Source organism: Monodelphis domestica, chromosome 7, assembly GCF_027887165.1.
Source record: "Monodelphis domestica isolate mMonDom1 chromosome 7, mMonDom1.pri, whole genome shotgun sequence".
Taxonomy (NCBI): domain Eukaryota; kingdom Metazoa; phylum Chordata; class Mammalia; order Didelphimorphia; family Didelphidae; genus Monodelphis; species Monodelphis domestica.
The window spans coordinates 132,752,432-132,780,042 of NC_077233.1; positions in this window are offsets into that span (position 1 = coordinate 132,752,432).

Consider the following 27,611-nt stretch of genomic DNA (forward strand, 5'->3'; position numbering starts at 1 on the left):
ATTATGGCCCCTTTGCTAAAATCTACAAACCAAAGACCAATGTGTTACTCATGTGGAAAAAGGGGACACTTAATGTTAAATTGCAAAAGCTGATCTCAAGTATTCAATAATTTTAGAAATAACGGAAACTTTAGGAACAACGACTCTAGGAATAACAACTGTTCTAGAAATAATAACAACAACAGAAACAATTACAGAAATAACAATTACAGAAACAATTAAAGAAATAACACTTGCAGAAATTATAATGATAGAACCAATAATCAAAATGAGGCAAATGTAATATTACAGAATATCTGAAATGGGGCTTGTCCACTCAATAGCCAAAGTGTAAATCCTCCTCAATGAACAGAATCTCAGAGAGGTGTACAGGAGCCTTTATGAAGGTCTGAGGCAGGGAGAAAGGACTCTGGAATCAAAGATTGAAACATTTGTTTTTCTAGTAACCAATATAATTACACTAGTCATCCTAGTCTATTCTTCCCCAAATAGCAATGAACCACATGTGACATTAAAAGTCTGATATACATTATATGGTTGTCTTCTAGATGCTGGGGCATCAAGATCTGTGCTGATGAATATACCTGATTCTAATTGTAATTCTACTGACTCGATCAATGTTGTTTGGGTGTCAGAAGCACCTCTGAAAGTCCCAAAGCTTTTATCACAAATGGTATCTGTGGGACCTTTATCTGTGGAATATTTGTTTCTTTTAATGCCTAACTCCCTTATGAATTTATTGGGAAGAGATCTTTTGTGTAAAATAAGAGCCATGATAATATACACTCAAGATGGTGATATGATTTTAGAACTTTCTGAAGAATCTCCAAATTTGTTCCCTGTAATCTTTCTAGATAGTCAGGAGGTGGATAAAACTCCCACCTTTGAAATATCAATAGATATACCTGAATCTCTCTGGGCTACATCTTCTTCTGATGTAGGCCTACTTAAATCAACTCTTCTGGTTCAAATTAGAATAAAAGGTGGACCACCTCCTTCCATTCTTCAGTATCCATTATCAAGAGAGGCAATCCAGGGAATTACTCCAATGATAAATTATCTAATTGAACAGAAAATAATAATCCTATGCAAATCAGAATACAATACACCCATCTTGCCTTAGAAAACCAAAATTAGATTAAAATGGAAAAACCTGTTTATTGATTTGTTCAAGATTTGAGGGCTATTAATAATCATGTTATCAAAAGTCACCCTATTGTTCCAAGCCCATACACCATTATTTCCTCTATTCCTAGTATCACTAAATATTTCACTGTAGTAGATTTGTGTCCCACCTTTTTTTCAATACCCATCCATGAAGATTCCCAAAACATATTTGCATTCACCTGGAAAGGTTCTTAATACACATGGTGTCATCTGCCTCAAGGTATGTAGAAAGTCCAACTTTATTTTCCCAAATTTTGACACAAGATTTGGCAAATATCAAGTTTAAGGAAATCCATTTAATATACTTTCTGGATAATTTGCTCTTAGCCTCACCAAATGCAGCAGCCTGCCAAGAAGATAGAAAGCATCTCCTGTTGGAATTATATAAGAGAGGACACAGGATCTAAATGGCAAAGGTCCAGTGGTGTTTCCAAAAACTGGAATATTTAAGATTTGTTTTAACTGATGGTGCCTGCTTCTTTTCCACTAATAGTATTGAAGATATCCAAAAATTGAGTGCCCCATCCACTAAGAGACAGTTGAGAGCAATTTTGGGAATACCAGGATTTTATAGGCAATGGATTCCTTGCTATGGGGAAATCACCAAATCCCTTATAGTATTGACAAAAGATGCAGTCACCGAACCACTTAAGTTGAAGACAGAACATCTAGCAGTGTTTACTAAATTAAAATAGTTTATCCTGTCTGACCCTGCTCCAGGCATCCCAGATTACAACAAACCATTCACTCTACATGTACATGAATGCAGAGGAGTAGCTTCAGATGTTTTAACCCAAGCTTTAGGACCTGTTCAACATTCTTTTTATTCTCTGTATTTGAAGACTTAATTCTGAGAAGAGTGCTATAGATTTCAACTGACTGCCAAAGATATCTTTGTCACACATACATAAAGATTAAAATCCCCTATCCCAAAAAATAGCATAATTAAGGAAGAACTTTTGAATAATGTAGCAAAGTATGCATAAAGAGTCCATGGTACCAGAGAGCAGGTAATATGAGTCAGAAATCTTTGCTAAAAGAGAGAGACCCCAAAGCCAGAAACTAGGGAAGAGATGTCAGAACTTGGGCACAAATAACCTATAGCTCCTACAGGCCAGAACCCAAACACTAAGAGATTTGATAATGGGTTTGAGAGCAGGAAGAAAAGATGACCTTGGGATTGAACTAATATATTCCAAGGCCTAGTCTTAAAATCTTTCCGAGTAGGAAATAGGATTGGAACTGAAGCAAAATGGATGATGCTCATAATTGCAGGTGTGGGTAGTTTGGGCTAGGTGTGGAAGTACTGGGAAGACTAGGATGTCTCAGACAGTCGCTCCAAAGTCAATGGTAAAAATTAGGGAAGTTTCATTATTTTCTCCACGATGTTGCCTTGACAGACTATGGACAATATATAGTAGATAAATGTTACTGGGAAGACCCTTACCTATCCTAGTTTGTAAATTGGTAAATGACCAGATATTTCCTCAAAAGTGAGGACAACAGAATGGAAATTACTGGTTTAGGGAATTGGGAATAAATGAAGAATGGTAGTGGTAAACACTCTCTCCGTGATGCTTTTCTCCACAATGACATTTACAGAGGAAGGGAACAATGCGTATATTAAACTATTACCATATATGTTGTTTTAAGATAAGGGGATACAGCTACAAAAGTAATACATTTTCTGCCCTTCAGAATTTACATTCTAATAGGGGGAAATATATATCTGGGAATGGTTGATAGGAAGAGATGTTTAGTTTATAGAGTTGCATGGATAGTAGTGGGAATAAAAGGATAGTTAATTGATTCATCCTTTCTATTAGCAATGATGGTGCTGTTATAATTGCTGTTCCAGAACAAGAGGTAGAAGGAGAGAGAGAAAAGAGGCCTTATGTGCAAGATAGAGAGGATGGTGAAAAGAGACCCAGAAAGGTTCAAGTTTTCTGATATATAGCTAGATGAGGAGGAAAGGAAAGAAACAATTCTGGATAAAAAATAAAAAAAGGCATCATGTTTTTGAAATTGGTTTTGGACTCAGATAACCTCAATCCTAGTACTAGCTATGCCACTTATGGTATGGTGATGAAACCATACCACACTATGGCTGAAACTCTGGTGTGAAATTTCATTATTTTATTTTTATTGTCATTGAAAACACACTTCCATATTGGTCATTGTAAGACCAAACTCATACATAACTAAACCCCAAAAATAAAACCAAAAATACACTGATGTGAAAGACAACTCCATCAGTTTTCTCTGGAGGTGGATTGCATTCCTTGTTATATGTCTTTCAGTATTGTCTCAGATCACTGCATTTCTGAGAGTGGCCAAGTTTTCACAGCTAATCACCATCCAGTTTTTTTTTGTACAATTTGTACAATATTCTCTCAGTTCTGCTTATTTTACTTTGCATCAGTTCTTGCAGATGTTTCCATCTTTTTCTGAAATCATCTTGTTTATCATTTCTTATAGGATAATAGTGTTACATTACCAATATGTACCACAATTTATTCAGCCATTCTCCAATTCTTTGCCAGTACAAAAAGAGCTGCTATAAATATTATATATATTTTTGTATCAATAGGCCCTTTCCCCTTTTTATTATCTCTTTTGGATATAGAATTAGTGGTATTATCTAGTATGATTTTTTTATTTTTATAGTTTGTTTTAATAACAAATTTCCACATATTTTCCAAAGTTTCATGATTCATTTTGTCTCCTTCCCTTCTCTTCCCCCTCCCAGAGTTGACAAGTAATTCAATCTGGGTTATACATATATTATCACACAAAATTTATTTCCATATTATTCATTTTTGTAACTGAATAATCTTGTAAAACCAAAACCCCAAATCATACACCCAAACAAACAAGTGATAAATCATGTTTCTATCTGCATTTATGCTACAACAGTTCTTTATCTAGAAATTGATAGCATTCTTTTCCATAAGTCCCTCAGACTTGTCCTGGATTTGCTATAAGTAGCAAAGTCTATCACAGTTGATCATTCCACAATATTTCAGTTACTGGGTATAAAGTTTTCCTAGTTCTTCTTATTTCACCAATCATCAGGTCATATAGATCTTCCCAGCTCTTTCTGAAATCATCTTGTTCATCATTCCTTATAGCATTCCATCACCATCATATACCACATTTTATTCAAGCATTCCCCAATTGAGGAACATTTCTTTAGTTTCCAATTCTTTGCCACCACAAAGAGAGCATATATAAATATTTTTGTACAAACAGGTCCTTTCCTATTTAAAAAAATTCTCTCTGGGATAGAGACCTAGTTGTGGTATTTCTGGATCAAAAGGTATGCATTCTTTTATAGCCCTTTGGGCATAATTCCAAATTGCCTTCTAGAATGGTTGTAAAGTGTGATTTTTTTAAATGAGAAATCTAGATGAATGGATATTTAGTGGGTCCACCTACAAGACAATAAAAAACAGAAAAACAAAAACTGCATACCAAGAACAGCTCTGAGAGGATGATGTTATGACTGAACACTAATGAAGAAAGTTTAAAAAAATTAGTCCCTATTCTCAAGGAACTCCCAGTCTAATGTGGGATAGATAATATGCAAATAAGAAGGGGCTAGCAAGGTACATGCAGGATAAATTGGAAAGTGGAGGGAGTTTGAAAAAGAAGATCTTAACATTAAGGAGGACTAAGAAAGTCTTCTTGCAGATGAACCTTTAGTTGAGACTTAAAAGATTGCAGGAAGGAGAGATGAAGGAGAGCTTAAAATATGAGAGAAGTCAATGCAAATAATTAATCAGGAGATGAGTCCTACTTTTAAAAAAATATTTATTTTTAAACATTTTTCTATGATTACATGATTCATGTTCTCTCCCTCTCCTTTTCCCTCCCCACTCCTGGAGCTGACAAGCAATTCCATTGGGTTATACATGTGTTATAATTTTATATCTATTTCCATATTATTCATTTTTGTAATAGAACCATCTCTTAAAACCAAAAATCCAAATCATATACTCAATATAAACAAATGATAAATCACATGTTTTTCTTTTGCATTTCTAGTCCCACAATTAAGAATCCCCTTTTCAAAGAATATCAAGGAGGTCACTTCACTCTTGAGTCTCAGTTTCCAAATCAGTAAAATGAAGATTATAACACTTCCCAAGATTGCTATAAAGAAAGTAATTATAAATCTAAAAATGCTACTTGTGATATGAGACAATGGTCCTAAGCCATTAAGCATGATTCAATAAGTTGTTATTCCCTTAGCATAATTTAAAAAATCAGTGTTATTATTTTGTTAAACCACTATCTTCTGTCTTAGAATTGATATTAGGTATTGATTCCTAGGCAGAAGTGCAGTAAGGGCCAGCCAATTGGAGTTAAATGACTTGCCCAAGGGCACATAGCCAAGAAATGTCTGAGGGTAGATTTGAACCCAGGATTCCCCATCCCTAGGCTTGGCTCTCTATCCACTTAGCCATCTAGTTTCACCTAAATCAATTCCATTTTTATCCAAATCACAGACTGACTGTGAGTAAAGTTCTTTGTTAAAGTAAATCACTCTTTAAAAGTTCTGTTCCAATCACTCTGTAAAGCAATTTGGAACTATTCTCAAAGGGCTATAAAACTGCATACCCTTTGATCTGGTAATGCCAGTACTGGGTCTGTATCCCGAAGAGATGATAAAAAAAAGGGGAAAGGATCTACTTGTGAAAAAATATTTATAGCAGCTCTTTTTGTAGTGGCAAAGAATTGGAAAATGAGGGGATGTCCATTAATTAGGCAATGGCTGAATAAATTGTTGTGCATGTTGGTAATGGAATACTACTGTGCTATAAGAAATGATAAGCAAGATGATTTCAGAAAAAGCTGGAAAGATCTGTGGGAACTGATGCAGAGCAAAGTAAGCAGAACTGGGAGAACATTGCATACAATAACAACAATATTGGATGAAGATAAATCTTAGATACTCTCAATAATGCAATTATCTGGGATAATCCTGAAAGACTTATGAAGGGGAATGCTGTCTACCTCCAGAGAAAGAACCATTGGAACCTTCTTTCACTTCAGTGTATTTATGGTTTTATTTTGAGGGTTTAGTTATGTGTGAGTTTGTTTTTACAACAATGACCAATATGGAAGTGGGTTTTGCATGACAATAAAAGAAAAAAGAAAAAGAAAATAAAAGTCAGCTCTTAACATCATCATTTCTATTAGCACCATTAGTTCATTCTTTAAGGGAGGAAGTATCAACCTCCATGCAAGAAAATGATGAGTGAATGGCATAGTAGAAGCAATAAATGAAGATCCACTGAATGACTTCACTATTATCAGCAGTACAAGAATCCAGGAGAACTCCAAGGGACTCATGACAAAATAGGTTATTTGCCACGAGAGAAGGAACTGGCAGAGACTGAATGCCATTTGAAGCACAGCATTCTTCACTTTATTTCCTCTATGAATTTTTCTCTAGTGTAAGCAATGTGTTTTTTCTTTCACATTATGACAAAAATGGAAATATGTATTGTATGATAACACATGTACCACCCATATCATACCATTACCTGCCATCTTAGGGAGAGGAGTGAGGGAAAGAACATGGATCACAAAATGTCAGAAAATGATTATTGAAAAATACATTGATATAATCTGGAAAAAGACAAAAATTAAAAATGAATGGATGGGTAAATGGATGGATCAGAGAAGGGCTCCAGTCCAATATCTAGGCTGGCTGCTAATTGTAGTGATAGAATGCTAGAGCTACAGTCTAAAGACACAGATTCCAGTCCTGTCCTAACTGATTACCAATTGATCTTAGACAATTCACTTATATTCCACCACCATTTGTTTCTTCATTGGTAAAATGGAAATAATATTTCTATTACCTACTTCAAACAGCAAAATCCTATATAAACTGGATAATATCAATAGTATTATTATTCCTCTTTTCAGTTGCTTTTATGCTATCTAGTTCTCCTCAGGACATGGATTGTTTAATATGCAAGTTAGAATTTTCCAATAACACTTTTAACATATATATATATATATATTTATTCTTCCCTTTTGTTTTACTTGCCCCCTCAACCTTCTACTCTCCTCACAAAAGCACATCTGGGAGTACTCCAGATGTTTAGCCACCAAATGTTGGGGAAATGCTGAAATCTCCAAAAGCCAGAGTTTTATTACTGACCTCTTCTATCCCCCAGCCTGCCTAGAATAGTGCTGGTGGAAAAGAGGGGCTGATGGGGTATTGACACAGTGAAGTCAGGGATTTCTGTGCTGCCCTCAGCCCTCTCCACCCTAGCCCAAGACTGTAAATAACTCCCTTTACTGACTCAGTGCTGTTCATGTGGAAATTAAATTCGCAGCCTGTATTTTAAATCCTATATATTGTTTGGCTTAAGCTGAGTTTTCTCCCGCCTGATAAACAGGGCATTTTAATAACATTCACAGCATGACAAAGTGTTGGAAGAAAATATACATCCCCATCCCGATACTGGATTTCCCCTGGCAATGCAGAGATAGGATCTGGTTCATAGTTACTTCCCAGGGAGTGACTAATGCTCACACATAAAGACATTCTGCCTTGGGCTCCTACAGAGAGAGATAGTGGGGGGACTGCAGGGATTGGGCTGAACAAGATTCTGTAGTGAGTTGAGGGGTTCAGATGGAAGTATTTGAGAGCTTACTTCTTTAAAAACCTTGTAGAGTTGGCAGTCCCATGGCTGAGGAACTGAATGGTGCTTGTTGGCTTGGGAAACTCCCCTTTGCCTCATGTGGCAAACAGGAGCATGGCATGCAGGCAAATAGGACTGTAAATGAAGTCCAATAGAATGGTTTTAGGTCTTGGTTCTGCAGTTGACCATCTTTTATGATTCTTGACTTCTCAGAGTTCCACTTGCTTCCTTTGAAAAATGGGGATTATTGCAGTTGGGCTACCTTCTTTCCTGGGAGGACTGTGAAGGAGGTACTTTGGAATCCTTCAAGTGCTATATAAATGAGTTGGCATTGTCAAGTCAGATTCCCTGCATGCAATTAGACAAAGAGAAAGAGTGTGCCAGTAACATTAGGCAATCAATCAAGTGTCATCAAATCTAGAAAGAAGTGAGTCTTCCTCCAATTTTGCCCTCTGTGGCCTCCAGGGACTGGGAAAGGGAAAGAATGGAGCTTGAATAAACTCTGTTGTGAATGCAAATATCAAAGGAGATCTGCCAACAACTAGTTAGCTACCTTTGTGACCTCAGGCAAATCACTTAGGTATTTAACAATTCTAGGTTTCAATTTCTTCACCTGTGTTTTGGAAGGAGAATGAGGGGGAAGAGAGTATGCTAAATTTCCTCTAAGATCTCTTCGATCAGAGAATCAGAAATCTACTTCTCTCTGACTCCTCATATCTCCTTAAAGGAAAGCAAGTTATTTCCTAAAGAGGATTGTCTTGGCTCTACTATCCACCTTGCTAGGCAACCTGGGCAATTCATTTACCCTCTCTGGGAATCCATTTTCTCAAGTCTATAGGGGTCTCAAAGGGTATCAGCTCTAAAACCCTCAACACTAACTCTGCCTTATTCCATCCAGGATTCTGATTCTGACAGTGGTATTAGGAATTTGAGGAATTTTTGATAGTAACTTCATAGGTTAGAGAAGGTGGCATGATATACAGGTCACTGAGATAGGAAATCACAGGATTTTAGAACCAGACAAATGAATCCAAACCAAGACTCTGTGATTTCCTACCTGTATGATCTTGGACAGTTTTCATTTCCATGTTTGGCCCTTGATTTCCTTCTCTGCAAAACCAGGGAATTGGACTAGATGATCTTTAAAGTTTTCACTCTTAAAGCTATGATCACCTGGAGAAAGAAATAGTCTCTATTTAATATAGAACAATAAAGCAGAAGTATATATGTGAGACCTGATACTAGTCTCCTTGCTGTTATTTACTTCATCTCCTGACTGATCATTTGCATTGACTTCCCTCATGCCTAAAACTCTCTCCCTCCTCTCTCTCCTTCCTAGTTTCCTTCAAGCCTCCCCTGCAAAAACAAAATAAAACAAAACAAAACAAACAAAAAAAAAAACCTTTTTGGTCCTCCTCCATGCTAAGACCTTCATTTTGAGATGTCCCCCTCTCTCTAATTTATCCTGGAATAATGTTGTCCCTATTTATTTGCATGTTACCTCCCCACATTAAGTTATGAACTCCTCAAAGAGGGAGGCTGGCTTTTCTCTTTTGTTTTTGTTTATTTTGCCTTTTTTTATTAGTGCCCAATCATCATGTCCTCCTGCCAGAACTCTTCTTATTATCAGCATTCTTTCAGTTTGGAGGTGGCCCCATCAAATACCAAGGGGTTTCGACTTCTCCTTAAAAATCCATACCAGAGCTTCAGCCCATCCATACTCAGCTCTGCCCATTGGAGTCTTGTCCTCTAGTATGCTAGAGGTAATACCTGGCAAATAATGAATTCTTAATAAATGTTGGTTCATTGACTGGCCTATGAGTAATTAAATGAGTCACTATCTTCTCCCTCCCTAAAACCTTGGTGGGGGGGGGGGAGAAAAGGAGACACAGTAATTCAGCATTTTACAAAAGCATACATTGCTATCATTTCAAAACGACCTCAAATTTCAGTAAGACTGTTGATCTGTGGCTGTATGCCCTCACTGTCTCCTAGATCTACCCTAATGTTACTTTGGTCTTGTTAGGACACCAGTATTCTATATGCTTCAAGGGAGAGCTTTGTGTCTATATATAGACTTGAAGTCATTCCCTTGATCTTTTTGTGCTTCCTCACTCAGTAATAGAGTTCAAGGTTGCCACATCTGGTGGTATCTTCCTCATTGAATTCAGTCTTTCTGCAAGTGGGTATTTTTTTCATTCTTTGTACTGTTATCTCTAGAATCTAATATAGTGCCTGGAATAAAATGTGTGCTTAATAAACACTCATTGATTAATTGATCTTGTGTGTGGTACATAGATACAGCTAGATAGAAATGCGAATAGAATGGATATACTTGGAATTCAGGTAGTCCCTGTGTTTCTGTCTTGCCTCAGACAACATCTGTAAATGAGAACAGGCATGATACTTAGTGGGCTTCAATTTTCTTTTATAAGAAATGGAGATAATAACAGCATCTGCATCATATGGTTGTTGTGCGGATCAAAAGAAACAAAATATGCCAAACACTTAGCAGATTTTATTCATTTTTTAAAATTTAGAATTATAGGACCTTTATTTGAATCTGGACTCTGTGACCATAAGCAAATTATTTTTTTCTTTTTTGGGGCTTGATTTTTTTTAATTTAAAGAGTTAGAATTTTGAACTATCCAATCTAGAAAGTCCTTTTCACTTCTTAATCCCTTATTATTTTTTTAAGTTTTATTTCATGCAAAGCACACTTCCATATTGGTCTTTGTTGTAAGAGCACACTCATACATAACCAATGCAACAGTATCTCATCCCAATGTCTGCAAAGGGTCTTCAATATGATCTCCTTCTGTCAAATTGTCTGACCTTCTCACCATGTGTGGGCTGAAAGCTATAGAAGCTAACACCCTCATACACATGCCTTCATGTTGCTGGCTTGTCAGAGGCAGCCTATTCTGAGTGCTCCATTCTCATCTCATTGACATGAACTCTTTCTGATGACATTCTAAGTTGTTTTGGGGTAAAAAATTGCTTTACCTTATCCTTTTGTTGGTTTTGCCTTTCCAGAATTGGTTTTGAGGAATTATTTTAATGTTTTTTGGAAAGGAAATTGGGAGAGCTCAGGTCAGTGCCTGCCTAGACTCTATCATCTTGGACCTTCTGACTTCTTTTAATATCTTCAAAGTGTTACAAGGGAATCACTTTAAAAGACTGATATATATTAATTTAAGGTCGCCAAGGAATTCAGCTATGTAATTCCTAAATGAAAACTCAAATCAGCAGTCAATCTTTTATGGAGTTTAATTACAATAGGAGGAAGAAAGGAATTAGAGATAGAGAGAAAAAGGGAGAGAAGGGAATAGGGCTTAAATACCCCTTCTGTTTAGGCTGGGACAAAAGGCCCAAGCCCTTAGATAGCTGGGGCAAAGAAAAGAGATCAGTCCCTATTACTCACATGACCAAAATGGAGAAACAGTCTCAGAGGCCCCCACCTTCAGCTTCCTTCAGAGCAAGCTTCTCAGAGCACACACCAACCACACCGACCCACTTCTCAACCACCCCCTCGAGTCTTCAGACCCCCCCTATCCTTAAGGAAACCATCCAAGTTCCCTCCCCTCAGTCCTCACATCTACCAATCACGTGTCCATCAATTTCCCTGTGCCAATGGAGGCTCTAGCTTAACCCAGGACCGCCCAGAGGTCTGGCTTTGCACATGTCTGTTGAAGGTCATATTTTCAAATAATTAAATCTTTGATCCTTTGCTACAGCCCTTTCTAAATCCTGTTAACCTGAGTAGGGTAGAGATTGGAATAATTAAATTTTGATCTAGGCTGCAGCCCTTACTCAATCCTGTTAGGACTGAATAGGGTGGAGATTGATTCCAAGTATCTCCATTGTATCAATTCTAAAATCAATCATGACTCAAAGAAATTCCTATTCTATGCTTAAGCATAGGTCAAAGTCCTTTCCATTGTTCAGCAAAAGGTTTCTGTCCTAAAGTAATCTTAAGAAGGAAAGAGAAGGAACCTCCCATGCCAATGGGGTTCACATTCCAATAGTCAAGACCCACTATCAATAGGAAATTTTTCAAGTATGAAATTTCCCAATGGTGAAATTTCCAACATTTATAAGTCTAAGAAATTTTGAGGTTACAAAAGCATAAGTGCTAGATAGCTGGTAGGCATTTGAAAACAACAACAACAGCAAAACCAACTTGAACTTGTTAACTTGAACTGAACTGAAGTTTTGCTTTGTTTTTTGAGGTGATGGATTAGAAGGAACCTAAAAAATCATCAGAAGAAATTCATTTTTCATATGAGTAAAGTGAGATAGTCACAGTCGCTTTGAGCAAATTTGGAAATCTAAAGGATTTTATTTTTAACAACAACAAAAAATCAGAGTATGCTAAAAGCAATAGACCTTTATTATTTATGTATATTAAAAATTTTAATATGTTCTTCATGGCATCCTTTCCCTTTTTCATTATACTACGTTTATTTCCCCCTATTCCTTTCAAGACTTTTGACAAAGAAAAACAATTATGCACAAACTCCCAAGGTCTTGACTGCATTTGACCACCTATTCAATAGTCTGTCCCAGTAATCCTTGCCCCCTGGCTCTGAGGAAGGAGGTATGTTTCATTATGTCTTTTGTAAGACCTTTATTGTTTTTTTATTACCTACTTCCTTTTAGTGATCTTTTAATTTACATTGTTACAATCATTGTGTATACTGTTCTCTTGGTTTTGCTTTTATTGTTTTTTTCTTCTTTACTTCAGTTCATAGAAATCTTCCTGTTCTCTGAGTTATTCATCTTGGGAAATTTTGATGAATAATAATATTCCTTTACATTCACATGCTATACTTTGATTCAGCCATTCCCCATTTGTTTCCAATTCTGTGTCACCCCAAAGAAGGCTGCCATGAGTATTTGGGTACATATTGGATTTTTGTTTCTATATTTTACTCCTTGTGCTAAATGCCAAGTAGTAGGAACACTGAGTCAAAGGACAAGAGCAATTTAATCATTTTGATTGCATAAACATAAATTGGAATCCAGAACAGTAGAACTGCCTCATGTCCTGACAACACCATATTAGTGAGATGGTACTTCTACAGTCCCTCTAGTGTTGTCTATTCTTAGTGTCATCTTTGTCAATTTAAATGCTTGGAGGTTAAACCTCAGAGTTGTCTCATTTTGCATTTTCCTATTATTTAGGATTTGGAGCATGTTTTCATGCAGTCATTTATAGTTTTCAATTCATCTTTGGAAAACTGCTCATATATTTTGAAGGCTAATGATAATAATAACAATAATGACTAGCATTTATGTAGCACTTTAGGATTTACAAAGTACTTTACAAATATTATCTCATTTTAGCCTCACAGAAGCATTGGGAGGTAGGTGCTATTAAAATCTTCATTTTAGAGGTGAGAAAACTAAGCATAAGTTAAGAGATTGGAAAGTAAAGTAGTATCTGGAGTAGCTGAACTCAGATCTTCCTGATTTTAGGTCCAGTGCTCTATTCATTGGCCTATTTGCCAGCTTATCTGTTGAAGAATGGTGTGTGGAATTTATATTTGCATCAATGCTCTTTATATTTTGGATATCACACTTTTGTCATGAAATTGAATACCTCATCAGGTTGTAGTTTTCCTTGATTCCCACCCCCAAATCTTTGACCATCTTCTAGTCAGCTGCCTTACCACCTATACCAAGATCATGACTTGGATGTTTTGATCCATTTATCTCCATCATCCCCTTTTCCCTATGTTCTAGAACTATGATGAAATTAATTCTGACAGAAAGACCATATGTTTCTACTTACCCCATGTTCTCATTCACCATTTCAGTTACTTTCTAGAACAAAATGCCCACTACTTTTGTAGATGTATTGTCTCCTTCAATTAAACCATATACTCCTTGAAGATAGGGATTTTTTTTTGCCTTTATGTTGGCCTCTTAACATAACATTTAAAAAGCTTTACCATTAATTAATTCATTTATGTACTGCACTGAAGTCTGGTTTTGCCACTGATTTGCTATGTGACCCTGGAAAACTGACTTCCCCTTTCTGCATTTGGCTTCCTTACTTATAAAATTTTGTGTTTGGACTAGGTTATCCCTAAGGGCTCTACCAGCCTTAGAGTTCTTGGGCACCTATATTATCTCTTCTTAATTAGATTCTCCCTCATTGTCACATGGACTTCATAATTTATTCTGAATGTCTAAAATAACAACTCACATATTTTATAGCACTTTAAGGTTTGCTTACAAGGTGCTTTTCTTCTAACCCTGAGAAATAAGTAGTGAAGATATTATTTCTATTTTACAATCAAAGAAACTGAAGATCAGAGAGATTAAGGGGTTTCTCATGTTCACATAGCTCACATCTAAGTGAAAAATGAACACAGGTTTCCTGACTCTTAAGTCTAGCACTCATTTCCTATATCATGCTGACTTTTCCAAGCAATCTTTGAAGCCAGGACTGGGTCCAAAGTGCTGGGAAATTATTGTGCCAGGATCCATCAGGCCAGGTGAGTTGTAAATATTGAGTTGATAATAGTCTGGACAGCCAAATCACATAACATTCCCTTTATTCATCAAGAGTTATCTCAGTCTTAAGGCCATATTAGCTCCTTCATACTGTTTGTCCTTAATTCTGCCATTTTAACTGTCTAAAGACATTGGCCCCTAGTTCTGCATCAACCTTAAGTTTATATGTATTGCTTAGGTTCAAGACTAGCCTTCACACTCTCTGTATGTATCCTTGACTTGTAGTCATCCACGGTCCTTGAAACTGATCTTGAGCTTCATTACTATGTGCTCAGAAGTGTGACACATCTAATTCATCCTGAAGAAACATAATGTTATTATGGGAACTTGCCCTCCAGTTGATACCCTAATGGGCCCCTTGTCCTAAGAACTAAAACTGGCATATCCTTATGTATATAATACCATAAGGATATGTTATCTCAAGACCATATGTTCACTGACCTGACCTAGGTCACTGGCCAGTCCATATATTCACTGACCTGACCTAGGTCACCAGCCAGACCATATGTTAAAAGGAAGCATCTGGGACTAAGATTGATATGTCTTCACTTCTGGTGTCTGATTCTCAAGAAGACCCCTCCGCAACCCCTAGCTCTATATAAACCAGACCTCTGAAATGCTCAGGGTCTTCTGCTTCTTGTGGAGGCCCAAGCTATAGCTTGAATAAAGTATCTTTTGTGTATTGCATTACTGTGTGTCTCCTCCTTGGAATCTCAACCAGAACAAGACAGAATATTTGGGGGCTTGTCCTGGGATTCCAAAGGTTTGGACCACACAGTGGTAAAGGTACATGAATCCCTGAAGGGAAATCTGAGTGTGTTTGTCTGTGTGAATGTGTATGAGGAAGGGAGAATCTAGATCGTGGCATACGGCTAAGTGGCACCCAGATTCCATGCTCCGCAGATTATACAGAGACGGCCTATTGCAAAGTCGGATACATTAAGATCCCCTTTCACCTGTTTCTCAGTGAGGACCTGCCAAGTACACGGTTCCCAAGTCCTACAAGGGGCTGGGCCGGAACGGCCGGTAAGTGGAAGTGTTGTTTCAAGAGACTGAGAGATGTCCCTTTTAGAGGATTTGTTAAGAGCACTCAGTAGGAACTTTGGGGTGGTTAGAGGCCCTCCGCCCAAGTTGGACTTGGGACAGGAACTTCGGGGTGGTTAGAGGCCCCCAGCCCAAGTTAGACGTGGGACAGGGACCAGGTCCCTGCAACAGAGGTTCAAGTCCTCTGAAGACCCAATGAGTCCTAAGGAGCACCGTTAGACAGTGAGTGTGAAAAATTTCCGGTGCCAAGGAATAGAATCTCTGAGATAAGCCCCTGACACGAAACCTAGTGAAAGTCTGTATCTCTGTTGTTTGTCTTCCACATCTATTTGTTGTCTGGCTTTTACTGTTTGTCTCATGTGTCTTTCTATATTTGGGCCTTTAATAGTCCTCATGGGTCAACAAACATCTACCCCCTTAGATTTGGTCCTGGCTCACTTCTCTGTATTTATGTAGCGAGCCCAAAATCTCTCCCTCTCCGTTAAGAAGGGAAACCTTGTCACCTATTGTGATTCAGAGTGTCCTATCCTTGAACTTGGATGGCCAAAAGGAGGCACATTTAACTTGGGGGTCATCTCCCGCCTCAGTTCCCATATCCTGGACCCCGGACCCTCCGGTCACCCAGATCAGGCCTCATATATAATCGCCTGGCAGGAACTGGCTCTGAACCCTCCCTTGTGGTAGAAACCTTTCCTGCAACCTTTGCAACCTTCCCCTTCCCTAGCCCCCACAAGGCAGGACTCTCCCCAAATTCTGGCCCTCCAACTACAGGCGATGACTTCTTCCCCTTCCTCATCCAAGAAACCAGTTCTACAGGATTCAGACAATAGTCCCCCTGATCCTTCCCAACCTTCTTATGCCCCCCTTGTATCCTGATCTAAATCATCTTCCGGGGGAAGCAGTCGCAGCTACTAGCCCCCACTCTAGTCCCCCAGAAAGTTGCACCAGGGGAAGAGGGAGGGTGCCAACCCCAAATCCTGAGGCTGAGAAACCTTCTTCTACTAGCACCATCTTACCTATGTGGGTCATGTTTCAGGGACCCCCCCCCGACTTTACTAATATTGGCCATTTTCTTCCAGGGACCTCTTTAATTGGAAGACCCAAAACCCTCCTTTTTCCTAGGAGCCCCCAAAACTAATTGGTTTAGGTGAGTCTATTATGTCTACCCACAGTCCCACTTGGGACGATTGTCAGCAGCTTTTTCAGGTCCTTTTCACCCTTGAAAAGTGTGAACGCATCTTCATGGAGGCCCTCAAAAATGTGCCTAACATGGTCGAGGGCCGTCCCACAACCCAGCAATACTTCATCGAAAAAGCCTTCCCTCTCACTTGTTCCAATTGGGATTTTGAGTAACCTTAAGGTAGGAAGCATCTCTGTGTCTATCGCCAGATTCTCATGACTGGTCTCCAGGCTGCGGCCTGCAAGCCCACTAATTTGGCCAAGGTTAATTTAGTTAGGCAAGGGGCGAATGAAAGTCCGGCAGCTTTTTTAGAACATCTGCAAGAGGCATTCTGGCTGTATACCCACCATGGACCCCCAAGCAGCAGAAACTAGTCAGGCTGCCATCCTTTTAGCCTTTGTTAAGCAAGCGGCACCAGATATTCACCTCAAGCCCCAGAAGCCAGAGGATTTAGGGAACTAAAGTATATCTGACCTCTTATGAATAGAGTAGAGGGTTTTTAACACCCAAGAAACTCCGGAAGATAGGGCCAAAAGGAAGTATCTGGAAGAAAAAGAGGAGAGAAAAAAGGAGAGAAGAGAGGGAAGAGAAATGCAGGCAAAAAGAGAGGCAGAAAGACCATAGATGCCAAAGAGAGGTGGCCCGCATCCTGACAGCCAGCCTGGTTCAGACTCCTCAGATTTCTCCAATGTGTCATCTGAGACCTCAGGGGATACCCTATAGACCTGTCCCTCAAAGCCTACCGGGGCCTAGGAACGGGTGTTTTAACTGTGGCAAAGAGGGCCACTGGGCACGAAATTGCCCTCAACCCCAGCGGGAAGAGCGAGAGAGAAGGTAAAATATCCTCTCACTTCAAGAAAAGGAGGATTGAAGAAGACAGGGCTTGTCACCCCTTCCCGAGTCCTGGGTAACTGCTAAAGTGGAGGGGAAACTGCTTAAATTTTTGGTAGATACTGGAGCTGACAAATCTGTCCTTAGGAACTCCCCTGGGGATGTTTTTTCGTGGGCTAGTTGGGTCCAAGAGGCCCACCTGGAACTGGAACCCACCATTATAATTGGACTACAAAATGTTCCGTTAATCCAGGATCTCATCTGGTATCCCACACTTTTCTCATTATTCCAGAGTCCTGCTCCTTTATTGGGCCAGAATCTCTTGCACAAAATTGGAGCCTACATTCATTTTACGGATTCAGCAGTTTCTGTCACAGACAATACTGGTGCCCCCTTACAGGTCTTGACTTTAACCCTCCCAGAAGAATACCACCTCTATGAGCCCCTCTACTCCCAACCATCAGCTTCTATCTGTGAGGATGTCCTGTTGTGGGTGGATCAGGTTGCTGGGGTATGGGAAGAACTCTCCAGTGTAAGTCTGGCCAAAAACAGACCCCCAGTCATTGTAACCTTAAAATCAGGTGCAACACCTATTCGGATTAAATAATACCCTACAACCTTGGAGGCCCAAAGAGGTATTACCCCTCAGATCAACAGACTTCTAAGCTTGGGTGTCCTGGTACCTTGTCACTCCCCCTGGAATACTCCCTTACTACTGACCCGAAAGCTGAGAGAGGTAGAGTACCACCCAGTTCAGGACCTAAGGGAAATGAACTCTAGAGTTGAGGACATCCACCCAACTGTGCCTAATCCCTACACCTTGCTCAGCTCTCTCTCTCCCAACTTGACCTGGTATACTGCTCTAGATCTGAAGGATGCATTCTTCACCTTACCCCTGGCAGCCTTTAGTCAGCCAATTTTTTCATTTGAATGGTTTAATGAAAGTACTCAGATTTCTGGGAAACTCACCTGGACTAGACTACCCCAGGGGTTCAAAAATAGCCACACTTTTCAGAGAAGCCTTGGCCCAAGACCTTCAAGATTTACGAACTACCCACCCTGAGGCCACCCTCCATCAATATGTGGACGATCTCCTTTTGTCTGCCCGCACCTCAGATGATTGCAAGCAAGCCACCCTAGCTCTTTTAAAGACCCTGGACAACTTAGGCTACTGTGTAAGTTCCAAAAAGGAATCCCTGGTCTAGCGGGAAGTCAAATTCCTGGGTCAATAGTGAAATAAACTGAAAGTTGGTCATAGATGACTAACTCATGCCATGAAAGACACAATTCTACAGATTCCACATCCCTCCACAGTCAGGCAGCTCCGTGAGTTCCTTGGCTCTGTGGGGTATAGCAGATTGTGGATACTCTCATCTGAAATTGCGCAGCCCTTATACAATCTGACCAAAGAATCCACAGACTGGGAATGGACCCCACAGGCTGAAGAGGCCTTCCAACACCTTCGTAGGGCCATGCTTGAGGCATCAGCCATAACACTTCCAAACCTTGAAAAACCCTTCCAACTCTTTATCAAGGAGAAACATGGGGTGGTAAAAGGGGTGTTAACCCAAAGTTAGGACCCTGGAATAGACCAGTGGCATATCTTTCAAAATGCCTTGACCCTGTAGCAGCTGGGTGGCCCCCTTGTCTTCACACTGTAACTGTGGCCACCTTGTTAACTAAGGATGCTGACAAACTAACTTATGGAAAATATTTAATTCTCTCTACCACCCATGCTATTGAGGGGGTAGTGAAAAAGCCGCCGAGTCACTGGTTTTCACACGCTAAACTGGCACATTACCAATCACTCTTATTAGATACTTCACACATATCTTTCAGGGTCATCTCTTCACTCAACCCGGCTACCCTATTGCCCAATCCATCTCCTACCAGTCCAGCCCGTATACATGATTGTTGAGAGGTTTTAGCAGAAGTGATTACTGCTCGACCTGGGTTACAAGATGAACCCCTACCAAACAGTGACCTATTCCTATTCAAGGATGGCAGCAGCTTTCTTGAAAATGGGCACCACTTGGCCAGGGTAGTTGTTGTGAATTCAGCAGGTGAAACTGTGTGGGCAGTAGCCTTACCCGAAGGAACCTCAGCCCAAAAAGCTGAGATGTTTGCCCTAACACAAGCCCTTAGGAAAGCAGAAGGGGAAAGAACCACAGTATATATGAACAGCAGGTACACCTTTGCCACCCTGCATGTGTATGCCCTGATATATCGGGAAAGGAGATTTGTTACCGCTGGTGGAGCCCCAGTCTGTAATCTTCCTGAAATCCAGGATCTCCTATCGGTGGTCTGGGAACCAAAAACAGTGGCCGTGGTACATATTCCCAGGCATCAAAAAGGAGACTCCTTGGAAGTCCGAGGGAACAGATTGGCAGATTGGGCAGCCAAACAGTTGGTTTGGGGACAAGTCACAATCCTCACCACATCTACCATCCCAGCACCACTGGATGGAGAACCCCAATATACTGAGGAAGACCTTACTTGGATCAAGAACCACCTAGGACAAGCAGAGGGAGTGTGGTACCATGACCCCGAAGGGCATCTGCTCCTTCCAGAGACATTGGGGCAGCTCCTTACTACCCACTTACACCACTTCTCCCACCTAGGAGACCGAAAACTTGCACAACTCTTGGACGAAGGCAAAATCAAGTATATAGAGAGAAGCCAATTCCTTCGCTGGCTGATCAATTCTTGCACAGCATGCCAACTCCTCCATGCAGCCAAACCTGACAAACACATTGGACAGAGAATAAAGGGACAAAGGCCTTGCCAACATTGGGAAATTGACTTTAATGAAGTAAAACTAGGAAAGTTTGGGTTTAAATATCTCCTTGTTCTAGCTGACACCTTCTCAGGATGGCCAGAGGCATTTCCAACTAAGACCGAAACTGTGTTAATAGTTGCAAAGAAGCTTACTGAAGAAACCATCCCTTGATATGTGTTACCTAAGACAATGGTCAGGCCTTCATGAGTAAAATTACATAAGGGGTGGTCACAGCTCTGGGGACAAATTGGAAATTGCCTCGTGAATATAACCCCTAGAGTTCAGGCCAGGTAGAAAGAATGAATAGAACAATTAAGGAGACTTTAATGAAATTGGTCCTCAAGACTGGCGTAGACTGGGTGACCCTCCTTCCCTTGGCCTTGTTCCGAGCCCAGAACACCCCAAGACCCTCATTATTAACCCCTTATGAAATCATGTATGGTTCCTTACCCCCCATTCTTCCCATGGTCCCAAACCCAAAGGGAAGAAACATACCCCCTGAACTCCAGCTTATGCTGTTGAGTCTAGCACAATTTCAGAAGGACCTTTGGCCTCAAGTCAGGGACCTTGTTCAACCAGCCCTGTATGACCCCTACCCTTACCAACCAGAAGATTGGGTGTGGGCAAAAAGACACCAGAAGGGCTCCCTGCAGCCCTGATGGAAGGGTCCTCAAGTTGTTTTGTTCATTACCCCTTCTGCCCTTAAAGTCAATGGCATCGGACCTTGGGTCCACCACTTCCATATTCAAAAAGTAGAACCTCCCAACCTAGATTTCCTGGACCAGTGGCAAGTCACGCGTCATCCAACAAAGCCCCTGAAGCTTCAGTTGACCCGGCCTCATGAATTCCCTTCTGTTCTGCTCCTGCTCCTTCAGCTGAGGATCTCAAGTGACTGCTATCAGCCCCATAGCAGCTTCTTCTCTCACCCCCATCATCTTTGGCAATGGACGATATCTTGATGGGAGTACTCTCGTCTCCTGAGTATCTACCTCAGCGCCAGAGGCCCCACATTTAGCATACAGCCCCATGACCTCATTCCATGGGGACCCTGTGTTCCTGACAGGGAGAACTCCCCTCCCCAAAGACTCCCAGGCAACTTGTCCCCTGTTTATGTTTTCCCAACCTCCAACCCTGGGAATACTGACTGCAACTCTCCAGGGCATTATTACTGTGCCTACTGGGGATGTGTAACCCTGGCAACACATTGGACACCTCCCACTGCTGATAAATTCCTTAGCCTACAGAGGGTAGATAAATCATGAGGGATACAATATACCCCCCTCCCAGGTACCTTGAGTCCATCCTTTTTAATTACTGAGATCAGTATTGATCTAAGTTAAACCTTTCCATCCTCAACTCCCAGGACCAAGGATGGTTGGTGGGTCGCACCTGGGGTGTCTATTATTGGGAGGATGGCCCTGACTGGGGAGGGTTGCTCCTGATGAAAAAGTCCCCAGCTCCTGTCCAGAAACCCATAGGCCCCAATAGAGCTCTGAATCCCAACAGACAGTTGTCCAGAACCCCACAAACCCCAATAAAACTCTGAACCCCCAACGGACCCCATGAAACCTCCACACCACCCCCTCAAACTCCCAATCAAACCCTCCTCCCTACCTACCCTGGCTTCCAACTCCCCAGTTCCATCTACACCCTCAACCCCTGTGCTGATCCAAGACCCAGACCCCTTATGGCCCCTGTTACAGGCCTCCTATCTCTCACTGAACTGATCTTTCCCCAACCTCATTAAGAGTTGTTGGCTCTGCCTAGATGCTAGACCTCCCCCCCCCACTATGATGCTATAGCTCTGAATACTTTCTACAATATCTCCAAATGAAGAAAACCCCCCTGAGTGTGACTGGGGTGACAGGAAAACGGGCCTCACTTGGCAGTCTGTCTCAGGATCTGGCCATTGTATAGGGAACATCTTCAAACCCTTAGCCCAGATGTGTAATAGAATCTCTGCAAGTACAGACAAATTCTATATCCCCCCTCTAGGAGCAAAGTGGCTATGCTCCATCTCTGGACTAACACCTTGTATAGCCCAGGCCACCCTATCCTCCATGGATGAAATGTGTCTCCTTGTCATGGTTCTACCCCACATATTCTTTCACCCTGGGGAGGACCTTTTCTGCTACTGGGAAGCTCGCTCCCCGACACCAACACCCATCAAGACTAAGTGGGAACCTATCATGACCATCACCCTCACAACCATTTTTGGCCTAGCGGGTGTAGGAACAGGAATAGCCTCCCTGACCCTTCACCATCAAGGCCTTTCAGCCCTCAGAGCTGCAGTAGATGAGGACTTAGCCAGAATAGAGACCTCCAGCACCCATCTTGAAAGATCCCTCACCTTTCTGTCTGAAGTAGCTCTTCAGAATTGCAGGGGCCTGGACCTCCTGTAAATCTTGAAATCTCTCAGACTTGTGAATGTTAAAAAATTTCCACATTGAGGAATCCTCCATTGGAACAAATTCCCTACTGGAAACATTCCCCATTTTGATGTGAGAACTTGCCAGGATCAGAAATGGGAGGACCTCTACTCCACCTGTACTTAAGACTGCTTTAGGGGAGAAAACTCCTTGCTAAACAATGAAAATACTTGGACCCATGCTTATAATAAGTCAAGGAGTTATTTGATCCATGCCTGTTTTTTAGAATTGATACAATGGGATGCTAGGTACCTAAAAGGGTTGGGCAAGTTTTCTCTTAATGAGATTAGTCGACTCAGCTGTTCTGGTTCAGATTTACTGAGGGCATTAGTCTACACAGCAGCATTTTCTCTGGTTCAGACTTACTGAGAAGATTAGTCGACTTAGCAGGAATTCAAATGGGCTGTCCTTTAGGAAACATCTACGGTGATTGGTAGATGGAAGAACTTAGGGGAGGCGACATAGGAAAAAAACCCTTATATAAGAAAAGGAATCTTTTGAGCAAGGGAGGCTTGGAGATCCTTGGAGAGTGAGGCTTGGAGATCCTTGGATCCTTGGAGATAGATCTTTTTGGAGGAGGCCCTTTGAAGATCTCTTGAGAAGAAGTCCCTTGGGAGGCTAACTCTGGCTGGAACTCCCTCTGGGGAGACTCTGTTCCCCAGACATCCTTGCTTAAGACAAATCTTGTGGTGAGTGATAAAAGACTGACTGACTGTGATCTCTCTCTCTTAAGACTCAGGTCTAGGCCATGTTGGCTTAAGGCCCTTCATACTTATTTCCTTTTTCTCTCTTTCCTTTAATTACTCATTGTATTATTAATTAAAATCTCTATAAAACCCAGTTGACTTGGGTATATTGAATAATTGGGAATATTTCCCTGGTGACCACCTTATATTTGATTTAAAAACCAAGACACTGTAGTGAAACATATTTTCTACAGTCAAATTTACTCACTCTCTCTTCTATCTATCACAATTTATATCTTCCACCATTTTAACTCACTACAGTTCACAACATCAACCATTTTAAATATAACACTCCTCTTTCTTCAACAGGGAGGCCTCTGTGCAGCCCTTGGGGAGGAATGCTGCTTTTATTCAGATCACACTGGGGTCCTGTGAGAATCCATGACTAAACTCAGGGAAGGCCTCGCTATCCAACAGTGAGAGTGAGAATCCCAAGAAGGATGGTTTGAGTGGATTTTCTATCAATCCCCTTGGCTCATGTCCCTGATTTCCACTTTATTAGGTCCCCTTTTCATTCCCGTCATTTTGTTGACCTTTGGCCCTTGTATTATTAATGGAATTGTGGCTTTGTAAAGGAGCACATTAACACAGTCCGACTCATGGTCCTAGGGCAGCAATACCTTCCCCTAAATGACATCCATGCCCCTATGAGGTCACTGTCCCAATGAGTAGGAGTCCTCATTGTCCTAAAAGAAGTGGGGAATGAAGAAACATAATGTTATTATGGGGACTGGCCCTACAGATGACACCCTAATGGGCCCCTTGTCCTAAGAGCTAAAACTGACATATCCTTATTTATGTACCACCATAAGGATATGTTATCTCAAGACCATATGTTCACTGACCTGACCTAGGTCACCAGCCAGACCATATGTTAAAAGGAAGCATCTGGACTAAGATTGATGTGTCTTCACTTCTGGTGCCTGATTCTCAAGATGACCCCCCATCCCTAGCCCTCTATATAAATCGGACTCTGCAATGCTCGGGGTCTTCTGCTTCTTATGGAGGCCCAAGCTATAGCTTGAATAAAGTATCTTTTGTGTACTGCATTACTGTGTGTGTCTCCTCCCTTGGAATCTCAACCAGAACCGGACAGAACAATCCAGTGTTGGTGCTGTTGGGTGGCTCAATCAATTGAGAGCCAGGTCTAGAGACAGGAGGTCCTGGGTTGAAATCTGACCTCAGACACTTCCTAGCTGTGTGACCCTGGGCAAGTCACTTAACTCCCATTGTCTAGCCCTAACCACTCTTCTGCATTGGTACAAATATGGAAGGTAAAAGTTAACTAAACAGAATCATCCAGTGATAAACAAACTGAAATCAATTTTGCAAATGTTAATTAGCTTATCTGTCTTGCCAGAGAGGAACAAAGATAGTGAGAAAAGAAGAGGATAGGTGGGGAGTGAGGGCAATTAGAGTTTGTTTTGTTGCTCCCTCAGTTATTAAGATATTTTCCAAAATGGCTGAAAGGATTTGTGATTGTGGGCATCTGTCCCCTTATGTTAAACTTCATAGTGTGAAAGAAATGTGTCTTTGCATGAGATATAAGACGCAAGGAAGAGTGCTGATAGCTTTGTCGCTTCAGAGTCCATGCAAGGGAGGATGGAGACAGACAGACAGACAGACAGACAGACAGACAGACAGTCATAATGGCATTTTTTTTTGCTCATTCTCAGGATGAGAGGAGAAGATGTGTTCCTTTTAGGGTGTTTTAATCTCCTCATTCTTTGATTCCCTAATCTGTGCTATGCTGTGACAATCAACACTGATACATGATTGAAAATTGCTTAGTAAAATAGCCCACATTTCGAGTCGCAAAGACCAAAACAAATTATTCAACATCTTTTCACAGGAAATAGAGTGTGGTACAGAGGGAACCAATGTGATATGTCAGGAAGCACACTAGATCTGGTCTTATATTTAGTTCAGTTCATCAGGAATTGACTCTAAGTTTCTGGGCAATTCTTTCATTTCTCAACTCCTTTTTTCATCTATAAAAATTTCAGAATACCAGAGATAAACTTTGGAGGTCATCCTGTCCAGTCTAGGCTTGAATATGAAGTCATTTCAAAGCTAACCTGTCAGGAGATCATCTGATCTCAGCTTCTTTTTGTCTTCCTCTCAATGGGAAGTAACTCTTGGAGGGGAGGGATTCTCTTTCTCTTGGCTTGTTTTTGTATTCATACTGCTTAGCACTGTGCCTGAAAATAGTAAGTGCTTAATAAGTGCTCTCTCTCTCTCTCTCTCTCTCTCTCTCTCTCTCTCTCTCTCTCTCTCTCTCTCTCTCTCTCTCTCTCTCTCTCTCTCTCTCTCTCCTCTCTGTCTCTGTCTCTCTCTCCCTCCTCTCTCTCTCTCTCTCTCTCTCTCTCTCTCTCTCTCTCTCTCCTCTCTCTCTCTCTCTCTGTCTCTCTCTCCCCTCCTCTCTCTCTCTCTCTCTCTCTCTCTCCTCTCTCTCTCTCTCTCTCTCTCTCTCTCCTCTCCTTCTCTCTCTCTCTCTCCTCTCTGTCTCTGTCTCTCTTTCTTTCTTTCCTTCCTCCTCAGCATGAAGACTTCTAACAAGAGAGAAAACTATCACTTCCCAATGCTGATCATTCCACTCTAATGCTTGGGAAGTGTTTCTACATCAGTCCAATCTCTGAATTTTACAGCTGAGGAAATTATCCTTCAAGGCCTATGCACTTATGGTAAAATGAAATAAAACCAAAACAGCTTAGGTTATATCCTCATTTTTGTATAGGCAGCCACAAGAGGGTCAATCTACCTTTCTTTCATGACTTGATAGGATTATAGGATCATGATATAATATTTTTAAAGTGCTTTCAAACCTCAAAAAACTATATAAATCTAATTAATATTATTACTACTATAATTATTATTATTATCAGAGGCCATTTAGACCACCTCTCATTTTACAAATGAGGAAAATGAGTCTTGGAGAGGTCAAATGATTTGCCCAAGGTCACATATCAGAGGTAGGATTGGAACCCAGGTTCTCTCATTAAAAAGCAGAGCTTTTCACTATGCCCATACTGTGGTTTAAGAGGAATTTTTATTTTCACTAGAAACCCTTCTCTCAGGTCACCACTACTCCCATATCCCAAATAAATTTCCTAATGAGAGTCAGAGCAGTTCTGAAGAAAGAGTAATGGTGATATTAGGACATCTCTAGAGCCCAGGTAAGGAGAAATCTTTTAAATTTTTTTGGGAAAAAATTATATACATATGTAGTAGAGTTGAAAGAACACAGGGCTTGGAACCAGGGAGACTTAGGCCCATGTTTCAGCTCCAAAATTTACCAAGTATGGCACTGTATCTGTCACATCATGCCCCTGAGCTTTAGTTTCCTCACTTATGAAATGAGAACAATAATACTCAGGATTTCCACATCATAAGGACTATTGGGAAGGGGGGGAAAAGAAGCATTCCATAAACATTAAAATCCTACAAAAATGTGAATTATTCTTACACCCTATTTCTGAGTGAAAATGACTCTATTGTCTATCTTTGCATCCCCCAATGAGTTAGTCCTCATAAACAGCTTTGGGGAATCATCTTGAGAAGGAGGTAGCATTGGGAATCAGGATGTGAGAAGACAAATTCCACTAACGATGAAAGTCATGACTCTATTCAGGGCTGCTTGGATCTTTTGCATAGGCAAAATAACCAAAATGGAACTTCATACAATACTAGAAACGAAACACAGAGTTCCTCCTACCATTGAACATCATAATAATCACTCACATTTATGTTACATTTTATCCTTTCTAAAATGTTTCTCATAACATTCTAAGGAGGCTGACAATACAACTGTTATTAACTTTATTTTTACAGAAAAGAAAATTGAGACTGGACAAATCATTTCCTCTTTCTGAGCCTCAGTTTATTGCTCTGTAAAATAAAGGGGAAAGGAATTTTCAGATGATAGCTAAGGTTCCTTCTAGCTCTAAAGATCTTAATTATATATTATTTGCCCCATATTAAATCTGCTTCAGACATAGTCCCTGAAGAATTTGCCCTGAATAGAGAAAAGAGGATGAGAAGTTGGTGACTCCTTTTCTAATTTCTATGATTTGGTAAAGCCCGGCTGGAATAGGCTAATTTAGCAACCCAGCAATGAGCTACGCACAGCCCAGGCTTGCAGTGAAGAGCTATATTCTGCTTTGTTTTTCTTTATTACATTAAGACTCTTTCAATATCAACATATCCATGGGGGAAGGAAGCAGCCATATAATGTTTATCAACTT